Here is an 11,768-nt window from a genome sequence, read left to right as displayed (position 1 = left end):
CCCCGCTTCCCGCTGCTTCTCCATAGGGCACTGCTGCCGAGTCCCCGTGGGTGCCCGAGCAATCCCCCCTCCCCAGGCGCCGCCGCCGCCGCTCATGCGTTGTGCCTCCACCTCCTCCTCCTCCTCCTCGCCCGGGGCCGGGTCTTCGAGGAAGCGCGCACAGGAAAAAAAAAAAAAAAAGCTATGGAGAGAAGTCGACCAAAACAAAATGGCTTGGCTTCCCAGCCCGGGGATCTTCCTCGCCTCTTGCTTCCCTCCGCTCTCGCCAAGTCCGCCGCAGCCCGGCCGGGTGGTACTTACACGCGGCCCCCCTCCATGCGCCCCCGGCTCGGGGCGGGCGGGCGGGCGGCGCTCCCCTCTGCCCTGCGCGGCGGCGGCGGCGGGGCCGTCAGTGCCGGGAGGGCTCAGGCATCCCTGCCCGCCGCGCCGTGGGGGTCAGCGCCCCGGCGCTCCTCTGGGGCATCCGCGCCGCTCGGCCGAGCGCGGCGGCGGCAGGGCTCGGCGCGGCGCGGGACACTGGCAGGGCTCCCCGGCACGATCTCCATGTACAGCTACATGTTTAGGGCCGCTCGGGTTAATATATGTCGTCAGAAGAGACGGCCGCCAATGGCTGGCGGCGGGGGCGGGGCCCGCCTCCCTCCGCAATAAAACTTTTTGATGTTCGCTCTGCTAATTGCCCAGCTCCTCTTTTAGGATTGGCTGCCCCTCCGCATCCATAATGTAATTAAAACAAGGGGGGAAAAATTATCATGGAGGCAGAGGTTAATGCAAGTGTTTAGCAGATGCCTTACTGTAAAATCTGCATTAAAAAAAACCCAAAACAAATCAAAACAACAAGAATACAACAACAGAAACCCAACAAACTCATTAAAACTTAAATATCGGATAATCTCAAGCCAGGTACAGTATGGATCCAAGGGATTTCTTGGCAAAAATCTGTGTGAGAGCTTGATACGCTCCGAGGTTGCTTTTACGAAGTGCTTTGTGCCGGTCCAGTAGACGAACAAATAAAAGCAGCTTCGGAGGGCACTTAATCGATCGCCCGGTTGTGGTAGGCATGTCCCTGCAACGCGCCGGCTTATACTTCTATTGCTGGTTAATATACACAAAGAGATCGCTAGTTCCCGTGAGGAGGGAGACGAAGTTACTCTGCCTTGTCTGTCACCCGGCTGGCCATCCAAGCTAGCAAAGGCGGGCTCCGGCTTCGCGGCCGCTGCCTTACCGAGCGGGCGGAGAGCTCAGGGTTTGGCCAGGGACGGTATTTTCTTCAGAAAGAACTGCTTTGAGCCACTAACAATAAACCCGACTCTCACCGATTCTTTTCCAGCTTGCTGCCTGCGCCTACGCACCTCGACCAGTGTTCACCCGAATGACTTACGCTCCTGAAATCAGTTTCATGCTTGTTTAACTGGTCTGATCGGTAAGTAACCGAATATTTTTTACAGCATGTTCAGAGCTTATTTTCTAGCTTTTACTAACAAATATATAAATATTTCGCCGCATTCCTGCTTCTGCAATAAAAAAAGACCAGCATCTGCGGAAAGCGGGTTTAGTTATCGAAAGGGAATAGTTAAATGTTTGTTTAACGGCCAGGCCAGGAGGAAATCTCCCGTAGCTATTTAGGTGTTTTGCTTTTGTAAGCTTGAAGACATTGCAAAAGGAAAAAGGGTCTCAGGCTGTAATTCATGGCTAACTTGGAGACCAGGCGAATTGTTGTCATCTTCAAATGGAGCCGAGCATTACAAAATAGCTGCGAAATATCAAATACCCACGCTTATGTGTGCTGGCTGGCGGCTGGGCTGATTCGGCGTATATTACAATGCAATCCTACAATATAGGCAGTGTGGAAAACTGTGTCAACAGGAGCTGAGAGGTCATAAATTAAAGAAAGAGAAAGATAGAGATGGAGGAGCCTGCGAAAGGAGGCAGCAAGAACCGCAAGTCCAATTTCTGCAGCAGCTCAGTGCGCTCTCCGGCCCCGCTGCAGAGGCGCTAGGGGTGCCTTGGGGGGAAACACCGGGCGGGAAAGAGAGCGAAAAAGCTTCTCTGCGGGAAACCAACTCAACGCCCGGGGAGAGGAGACGAGCTGAGCCCGAGCGGTGCCGGCGCGGAGGAGGGCTGCCGCCCTGCTCGCTCTCGGAGGTGCCGCCGGGACACGGGGGCTCGCCGGGGCCCGGGGGCTTCACGGGCGGCTCTGCGGGCTCTCGGCGGGCAAAGCTCCGCGGGGAGGTGGCAACCTCCGCCGCCGAGGCCGCCCGCCAAGGAGTAGCCCTCTGCGGTACCGGGGAGCTGCCCTCGGCGGGGAAACACCGAAGGCGAAGCTGAGCGCCGGCCCCGCGTGTCGGCGGGCCGAGGAGTGAGGAGCTGGACCCGGCGAGGGGACGTGCGCGGAGAGCAGGAACGCAGACGTGCGTTGATAGAAGTATATACACATCTGCGTGTGCGTCTGGGTGTAAACTGAGTACGAAAGTGAAAAACCAGTCCAGATGTAGAACTGATGTATATACACGTACATCTTACGCGTACACGCACATGCTTGTAACTTAAATGACTGATGGATGCCTGTATCTATATTCGCACACGCACACACGTATATATATTGTATTATCCTAAGGAAATAATGTCTCTCCGGTGGGGATATGTCAATGTAGGCAAGGCCGTGGGCACAGGGTGCCGGCGGAGCCCCGTGTCCCCGCCGCTCGGGATACAGCGTCTGCGGGGCGCAGCCTGGAAATCACCCAGCTTCTGCGGCGGCTTGCCGGTTCTGTTTTGCTGCGACATTTTCCTTGATGCGAAGAAGAAGCGGGCGTTGTCAAGGCCGGAGAGGTATATTGGCTTGCAAACAGGGCTGTGTTTCTTTGCGCTCTCCTTGTTTGTGTAGGAGCTTTTCAATATACTGCTGGCTGGACTGCAACTGTGGCAGTCTCTGTGGCAAGTCACTACGGTCACTTTGATAACATCTCCAATGATGAAGGAAACGGAAAACATGAGGCAGAGAAAAAGTAATAAAAGATACAGGAGATATCGATCAGAACACCAGTCTCCAAAGCTAGCATCATTATTGCTTAATTAGCTTTGGAGAAAGAGGGTCTCTAGATAAAACACCCAGCAGGATCTTATATATATTTTTTCCTCCTATCCCCCAGCCGGGTTGTTTCTGCGTTTTATAAAGCGAGTTTTAGAGCAAATGCAGCTCTTGTGTCCTCCCTCGGCTTTTAACTACTCAGGCTGCCTGATCAGGGGTTATAGCCTTTTCTGTTTGATCAACGCGTTGGAAACCGCTGCAGCCCAAAGTACCTTTCCCAAGACTAGCCTTAGACTCCGCTAAAAAGCACCACCGTTGTGTCAGCCTTCCATTTATTGATTCGATTAGATTTTTTTTCGTGCACAAATCATTTGCTTAAAAAAAAAAAAAAAAAAGCTCTCGTCTTATGTCACTTATTTCCCTGCCAAAATGGTTGCATGTTAGGCGGCGAGATTTATCTGGGCTCTGCTGCCAGACAGGACTTTCCTACCTCGCCGTAATTAAGAAATTTTGGTGGCGACTGTGCCGAGGCTGGTTTTCCCTTTCCTCCCTCGATCCCCGCTTTTTTTTTTCTTTTTTTTTCTTTTATTTTGTCGGAGGGGTGTGCGTGGGGCTGCACCGTTGCTTTTGCCCCGCGGTTGCTGCCTCTCCAGTCCGACAGCCCTCCGCGGCTCTGAGCGGGAGGAAGGGGCTGCCCTGGCCCCCAGTGGGTGCCCCGCGGCGCCGGGGGAGCGGGAGGCCGGAGCCCGAGGAGCGGGGCGGCGGCGGGGTGCGGCGGGCAGGGCGCCCGTTGAGCGGAGTCAGCCCCGGCCGCGCCGCCGGGGCCACCCGCCGCCTTGCCCCGGCGCTCCGCCGCCGCCGGGCCGCTTATCGCCAGGTCACTTCTCTCCTCCGGGCCAAGGGTAGGGTGGGATTGGGGATAACAAAACAATAGAGCCGGGCTCCCACCCCCGCTCCACTCCCCAGCCCGGGCTTGTGTGAATTAGTCTAAACTGCGAATTAAGCTAGTTTCTCCGAATCGGTCGGAGGCTGGGTGGTCGGACACCCGCCCCCGCCGGGGACTCTCGGGCCGGCCGGGAGCGCTGCAGGCACGCCGGACCGGGCGGCTCCGTGCAGGCCGGGGGCACCAGAGCGCCTGACCGGTGCCCGAGCGCTGAGCCTCTCTGTCGGTTGCTCCTTTTCCGCACCTTCGTTTCGAGGAGCGTCCGACACTGGTGGGGAGATTTTGGGGGTCACGGAGCCGCCCGGGGCAGGGCAGCGGGGGGAGCCGAGTCCAGCCCCACGCCGTCCCTGCTTCGTGCAGTAGCGCCCGCGTCCTCCCTTCTATTTTATAATTTCCATTAACGCAAACAAACCAACCGACCACAAAAGCACCCCAAGGGCACCCCTTGTATCCTAGGCTCAGCCCTGGCCGGGCAGTTCCCTCGACGGCTGCTCCTAACCCCCCTGGGGTGCGCGGCCGCGGTGAGGGGCTGCAGGGTGCCTCTCCTTTCCCCTCCTGCACGGCTGCCTACCACATCGCTCAACCGCCCGGTGCACGACTTGAAAAGTCGAGACGCGTTTGAATTTATAGAGTGCATGATGTCATTGACCCGGGACCAAACGTATCAGAAAGGGGTATCGTTCTCGGATGGATCTGGGGACGCCGAAGCAGCCCGTGTCCCAGGGATGCGACGCATCCTATCCCTGGGCCATCGCTCAGGACTTCGCGGAAGAACACAGACCCGCAAGAACAAGGATTTTTTGTAGAGGCACCAGAGAAATATCATTTGAAGGTCAAACCTGTCAGTGCGGGTTAATGAAAAGGACTCGTGCCTAATGGGCCTGCTTACACCCTCCCTTACACTCACACAACCTGGATTGCAACGTCCAGGGCAGAGGGCAGAATCGGGCCCAGCAGGCCTGAATTAATTGCTGCCATTGGAGGTGGAGGAACCCTGGTTTACTTACTATTACCGGTAATGAACGCCCACATATTTCAGGCATGATAATCTCGCAGCCGTTGTCTATACAAAAAAAAAAAAAAAAAAAAAAAAGAGCAGGGACGAGAAAAAAACAAGACACTGACCATTTTGTAAATGGCAGTGATTGGCGGTAAGCGCGGACCCTACGTGTTTTACCACTGCATGTGTAAGCAATTATTCGAGGATTGCTTATATTTGTGACCGAGGGTCCAGAGTTTCATTTAGACCCTAGACAGGAATCCCAGAAAGAAAAGAAAAACACAACGAACTCCAACCAAGACCCCTTCTCTGTCAGAAGAACAATAATAAAGACCTTATAAAATTCTGCAGTGAACGCACAGTGTGTCTCTATTTATTGGATTTGTCATATATGTATCCTATACATACACATGTATAAACACGCACGTGTATGTATACAGACACGCAGGAGTATTTTTCCCATAATATTGTTTGCATTCCTGGGAAAGAGCATCTTGTGCCGCTCTTGAGCTCGGCGCTGATGAAATAGCTCGCGAATGTAATTGCCTTCATTAGTAAGTATTTTGTCCCCCAGCGTCTTGATGTTCAGGCGTTGGAGGAAGCAGGAGTTAGGCTGGCATCGTTTTGGGTTTAGGCTAACAAAAATCAACATTTCTATTGTCATTCTTCATGGAAAGTCTCCATTTAACAAGGCTGGGGTTTAAGCAGCGTTCGTAGATCAAAGGTAACCTCGCTTGGCTTGGGAAAAAAAAAAAAATCCCTCTGGAGCAGTGACAATTAACTGCAATTTCGCCCTGACTGCACGCCCCAAAATGTCGGTGTCGTCCTGCTGGTGCCCCCCGCGCCGTGTACCTGCTGCACCGCACCCCGCTCCAGCTTGCCCGGGACCGGCTGAAGCACACGGGCTCGTCTTAAAACTCAGCAACTGACTCCTGCAAATATCGGCTGCACACTTGTTAGAAGCATCAGCCCGTACCGCAACTCCTATATGCGTATCTCGGTGTAATTGATCTGGCTGAGTGAGGTCTTTTTGGTAATTTGGATACACCAAGTCTCCAGTTAATGACATATAATCAGCCTTTAGGTCACTTGGTCATTCTCTTATTACAAACCCCTCCTGCTCCCTCTGATCTCCTTTCAAACTAAATTTCACACAAACAAATAAAGCAAGACAGGGACAAGTCCTTAAAATGCAAGAGAGGAATATTGGAGAATTGCTCGTGGGGAACTATAAACATTTTTTAAAGAAAAAACGAAAAGATAGGAAAGAACATCTTATCGAGAAAGAGAGCACTGTGTACAAAACACGGAGGGGAAAACGGTCTGGCTTCTGTTAAAACTGACATAAAATTAAAATAAAAATAATTACAAACAGAAATGGCATAACATAAACAGAAGGCAGGAGGCTTTACTAGAAATGCGCGGCCGTACTGTAATTTGTTCTTACAGATGATACAACCGATCCGTGAATACGCAAAATGTTTATTTGCTTCGCTTTAGCCGGTAAAAAAAAAAAAAAAAAAAAAAAAAAGTCTTTACTCTTCTTTTCAGGAAAGTAACTGAAGAAGCCAGAAAATGGAGAACTGAGTGTCATGCACCTTCTCAAACCTGCAGGGAAACGGAGCCGTGGCCAAAACGTTGGGTGTAAATGCGACAACAAAAATAAATATTTTACATCACTGTGCAGAACATTCTTTACTAAGTCAAAGCTTTATTTTCCTGCTTTTCATTTTTTCTTCCCTCTAGGAAGAGACAATGCTTCCTTTTATTAGGTATCCCCTAAACCATTATTTTGATCTCCGTCCAGGTATATATGCATATATATATACACACATACACACACACGCACGTTCAACAGAAGGGCTGGCAGTGATGTGCGTGCAGAAGGTGGTGCGGTGGCCGGGGAGAGGAGAGAGCAGACATGCCCTAGGTAAGACCCGAGGGCCCGGCAGACTGCAGGCAGTTCTTTGCGAAAGCGAGCCCCGTTTTTCGGAACTAAAGTTGATTTATAAAATCGAGAGCGGGGACGTTTCAATATCCTTCAAGTGTTAGCGCTTCGAGGAAGAAACCTGAAAGAGGACTGCAATCCACACTCCCTTGCGGGCATTAGCACCTTTCAAAATATTACCAACATGCGTTTTACCAAAGATCTCATTTGTATTTAATACGGCATTCAGACAGGCGCTAATTGAGCACCTAAGCGCATGTGAGGTTGTGAGAATGAGTGCCGTGGCAGCCTCGCACAGCAAGAGAGAACGGAGCAAGGAATACATAAGGCCCCAGCGCAGGGCATATTGATGTGACACATCTTGCTACTTGTTCACTACATTCCCGGTCTTCTCAGCATTTCTAAGGGCCGGGTTATTTTTTTTTTTTTTTTTTAGGGGGGGGGGGCGGGGGTTGTTTTGTTTTGTTTTTCCTCGCCCGCCGTTGAGCTGCTGGGTCGCAGCATTAGCCTGTAGCCACCCGACGGTCCGACTCAGTAAATCAGAGGGCGGCGGGGAGGCAGAGCCCCGACGCCGCGGTGCTGCCGGGACGCACGCCCGGGGGCACCGGCCGCCCCCGCCGGGAGAGGCTGGGGATGCTCAGCCCTGCCCCGGCACTGCCCTCGGCGGGGCCCGCCGGCACGCCTCCCCCTGGCCGGGGGCCGGAATGCTAAAGGCCGAGGGGGAGGAGGCGGGCCGGCCCCCGCTGCCCTCCGCACCTCCCGGGGCGAGCGGCCCCGGCCCCCCCGGGGGTCCCGGCGGCTCCCCGCGGGCCGTGCCGCGCCGCTCCCGGGAGGAGCCCCGCCGCGCTGGGGGCGGCTGGAAGGGGTTAAGCGCTGCCCCTCCTCCCCCTGGAGCCCCCTGAATGCCACTGCTTTCCTCTAGAGGTCTCATTAGGGAAACCCTAACTGCTATTTTCAACGTTTCCTCAATCAAGCGCCTTTAAATAGAGCTCCACAAACAAATTGGCGGCAAAAAGCGCAGATCTTGTCACGGACGAGGCCGATCCAATATTTCACCCTTGTTTGCTTTGTAATTACGGCCTGGCCGGTGGCTACCTGCCCGCTGCGGCGAGCTCCCCTTGCCGTTCCCCCCCCGCACAGCCCCGCACAGCCCCGCGGACACCTTTTCCGGGGCCGGGGGGGGTGGGGTGGGGGGGGGGGGCGGGGAGCGGGACCGCCCGCGGGAGCCACTTAGCAAGTCATCTTCAGGCAAAAATCAAAACAGCAAAATCAAAAGCAAAATCGGCCCTTCCAAATCCCGCCTGAGGTTTTTGCAACGCTGCCCTGAAGCCACCAGCTTTCCAGCACAAGAAGTTTCCCCCAAGCCCCCCGCTTTTGCTTCCTAAGCCGGGGTGAGGGCTCAGGCAGGCGTCCCGCCTGTCCCCACGCAGGGCTCTCGAAGCGGTTGGGTTTGCTTTGCCTTTGCGGACTTCCCCCCCCCCCCCCCAAAAAAAAAAACAAACCCAACACCCAACCTCTCATGATTTGTTAAATTTTCCACAGCTGCTTATTCTTGTTTGACTGTTGTACAAAGCCGCTTTAAATCTTCGGCAGGAAGAATAAAAGTTAAAACCGCTTGGACGGGTTCCTACAGACTTGCGGGCTGGTGCGGGTCCATCTCAGTCCCCGCACAACGACCCCTCTGCACACAACAGGTCTAGAGAAGCCCCGTTACTGCGGCTCGGGGCAGCAATCTGCTCGCTAGTATCAACAAAAATATGGGCTAATTCAATTATGTCTGAAAGCCGGGGCGTAACAGAGGGAAACTTTGGCGTTTATGAACTAAGCTGCTATATTTGCTTTGCTATAAACCGACGAGAATATTTTATGATGAAGGGGAACAGTACAGCACAAAAGGGAAATATGACAATAAATCTCTTTTTATGGATTCTCTCTAGCAGCAAAACACAAGGATTCAACGGTTTTACAACTCAACTGTTTTGCAGGTACATCTAAAGATACCTACATAGAAAAGAATACTCCATATTCACCCTCCCAGCCCCCTCGGATCGGGGAGACCCAACTCTGTCCTCCTCAGTTCAATGACAAAATCCCTTGTGACTTCCATGGGAGCAGCTCTGGCACGAGGGTTCACATCTGACTGCTGCAGGGATATGCTTCAATTATTTATGGTGCCACTGGCACTACCCTTTCATAGTTTACTGATACACAAAACTTTGTCAGAAATAATGCTCCACCATCCATCTCGTAATGAGCACATTAGGCTACTTTCTTTCTAGTTACTCCAAAACTATCAATGTTTGAGATCTTTTATCCACCCGTGGAGCTAAATTACAGCTTTAATTTCACAGGGACAGTTTTTTAGAGAGATTCGCATGCTAAAGTAAAGATAGGTATTTCAGGGGGAGGATTTCAAAGTCGCAGAGGGTCTAACACTCCTTGAAATAAGTACAGATACAGCATATAAATCCCTTTGAGGATTTAAATCCTTGATACTTTTGGAAACCAAAATACACAGCTCTCTGCACCTTTAAAAATCTGCCTCATGGAACATATATTTTTTTAGAGTCATGTTCCACTGTAAAACAGCATTCATACATCCTCAAACTGTTTTATTCACTGCAAGCATGTTTGCATCTAAGTTACTAAGCATGTTTTGTTATCTGTCTCCATGCCTTGTTTTGGTTCTTTCTTATTATCAAGTCCTGATATTGCTTACCCAGAGCACCCAAATCTGGGTTCAGGTCACCCAGAAGCAGAGAATAGCTGGTAGGTCCGGTGTTTGCTGCTGGGCTGCAGTGATTTGGAAGTGCAGAGCTTGAAACAATTGCTTCACATATAATCTCACAGTGCAGTGCTTTTCCTATCTCAGCACAGACACATGCACGCAGCATGGCTCTTTAAGTGACTGGTCACTGGGAAGTCTAGCAGCTATGAAAGCAGAAAGCAGATGTAGCATATGCAGTTAAAATTATTCTTTCAAAAATAAGTCCTTTCAGTTAAAAGCTTTCTCATATATTGCTAAATGAAAGTCACACTACATTTTTCCTGTGCTTTTTCTGAACAGAACAGGCAAGTGAACCCAGGGCCCTGGTTTTGTTAAGAAAGGTTGTAGAAGGATCAGTTCAGATATGTCGAGCCTAATCTCTGTGTGGAACAACACCTACAAGATATATCCATGGGAAAAAAGAAAGATCACAAAAACTCACAGACACAGACCTCATCAGTATAAGTTGTGCTGCTTGAGCCAGCTGCTCATCAGAGTGGCACCTATTTGTATGAATTCAAGTTTTGCCTGTGCCTACTGTTACTGGAAACAATCTGTACATACTCAAGCTAGCTCATATGCCATTACCAGTCTTGCATAGTGCAAGGCAGAGCACAGTGTAGGCTAATTTTACTCTGTTTCTCACTGAGCAAAGTAGCCTGGACTGAGCTCTATGCTATTGCACTACAGCACTGCAAGCACTGATTTACAACCACCTCAGGACCTCTACACTAGGCTGCAGTCTGCAGTACAGAGAGAGTAGTGAGAAAAGCGAGTACTGCGTATATACACCTTTGCTTACCTGAAGGCCAGGGGCTCTGCCCTGCATACCCTGGAACCCATGATGGGCTTTCCCTGACTCCATTCGTGTACTATTCATAAAGATATGTCCTAGCTTGTAAAAACAGTACATGCCCGTTTCGTATGATATGTGCATGCACACATCTGGGCTGCATGTGTGGAAAAGTAAAGGCACACACTGCAAACAAACTTACATGTGCAATTTTCTGAGTATGGGTCTATGGGTCTATAATGCAGCATATCTACAGTGCAGAAAATGACATTCTTCTTCAAAGGGGGAATATTTAAGTGGCTTTCAAGGAAAAAGAATGCAGCGTTATTCTTGGAAGCACAGTTAGTAGCAGCTTATTTCTCCTGGTGGCCCCCGAATTTTTCTGCAAACCCACCAAGATGGAGTGTTACTCCTAAACAGCAACATGCACACAGCAATCAGAATATTTCAGATATTCATTTCTATAGGCTGATGTTAGTAAAATTAAAAACATCTGCTTTAAGGAATGCAGATTTTCTGGATGTAAATGCTTCTCTACTCCCACAGTAAATTCAGCTACTTGGGAAACAAAATGTGATTCTAAACAGTCATCTCATTGTCTGACACAGTAGCAAATGGAACAATGCTGCCTTTAATGTTGTTGTTCAATGAACAATTGGAATTGGATAAAGGCTTTCAGCTGGAAACACTTTTTTAATACCTATGTAGGTAATGGGATTCCTGTTGTGTGCTGCTCTCTGACCATCAGGCCCTGCATAATGGGCAAGGGTTCACCCTCATCTCACTGAGACAGCTCCCAAAGAGATGAGTTTGTGTCTGCGATAGGCTTTTAACTCTTCATCTGTTATCAGCTCACCGACACAGTTTTGCAACTGGGGAGAGTGGTGAATGGAGTCCCAGCTGCCTGCATTTCAAATGCTATCATCTAATCCCGATTAGAGGCACCGTGGGCTAGAAACTCCTCCGCAAAGTCAGGGGAGGGAAATCTCCTCCCTTTTGTGCCCCCCTTAGAAATCATTGGGAAGAACTTTAATACTTGTGCTAGCTTCTCTTATACTGATGCTAAGCTATCTGTGCCTGTTTAAGAATGAGTAATTATGTGTATTGACTACCACATAACACACTGATTGCTGTGCTAATGATAAGTGCAATCGATATCAAAAACGGAGTTGCACTGAATACTGTGGTATGTCCATGGCAAATTTTGTTGCTTTTGCCTGTCAAAAATATTGCAAATGAGAAGTATTGATCCTGCTGACATTGGAATAAAGAAAAATGGAAGATAATCCATG

General features: G+C 50.6%; 1 long non-coding RNA gene across 1 annotated transcript; it reads left to right on the top strand.

Annotated features, from left to right (window-relative positions):
• Nucleotides 1-687: 687 nt before the first annotated feature.
• LOC141942684 (uncharacterized) lies at nucleotides 688-6,659 on the top strand. Its single transcript, XR_012628707.1, has 3 exons — nucleotides 688-900; nucleotides 1,328-1,420; nucleotides 6,520-6,659. It is a non-coding gene; the product is annotated as an uncharacterized LOC141942684 (long non-coding RNA).
• Nucleotides 6,660-11,768: the final 5,109 nt, after the last annotated feature.

This window comes from Strix uralensis, chromosome 4, assembly GCF_047716275.1.
Source record: "Strix uralensis isolate ZFMK-TIS-50842 chromosome 4, bStrUra1, whole genome shotgun sequence".
NCBI lineage: Eukaryota > Metazoa > Chordata > Aves > Strigiformes > Strigidae > Strix > Strix uralensis.
This window is presented reverse-complemented; position numbering and strand designations above follow the sequence as displayed.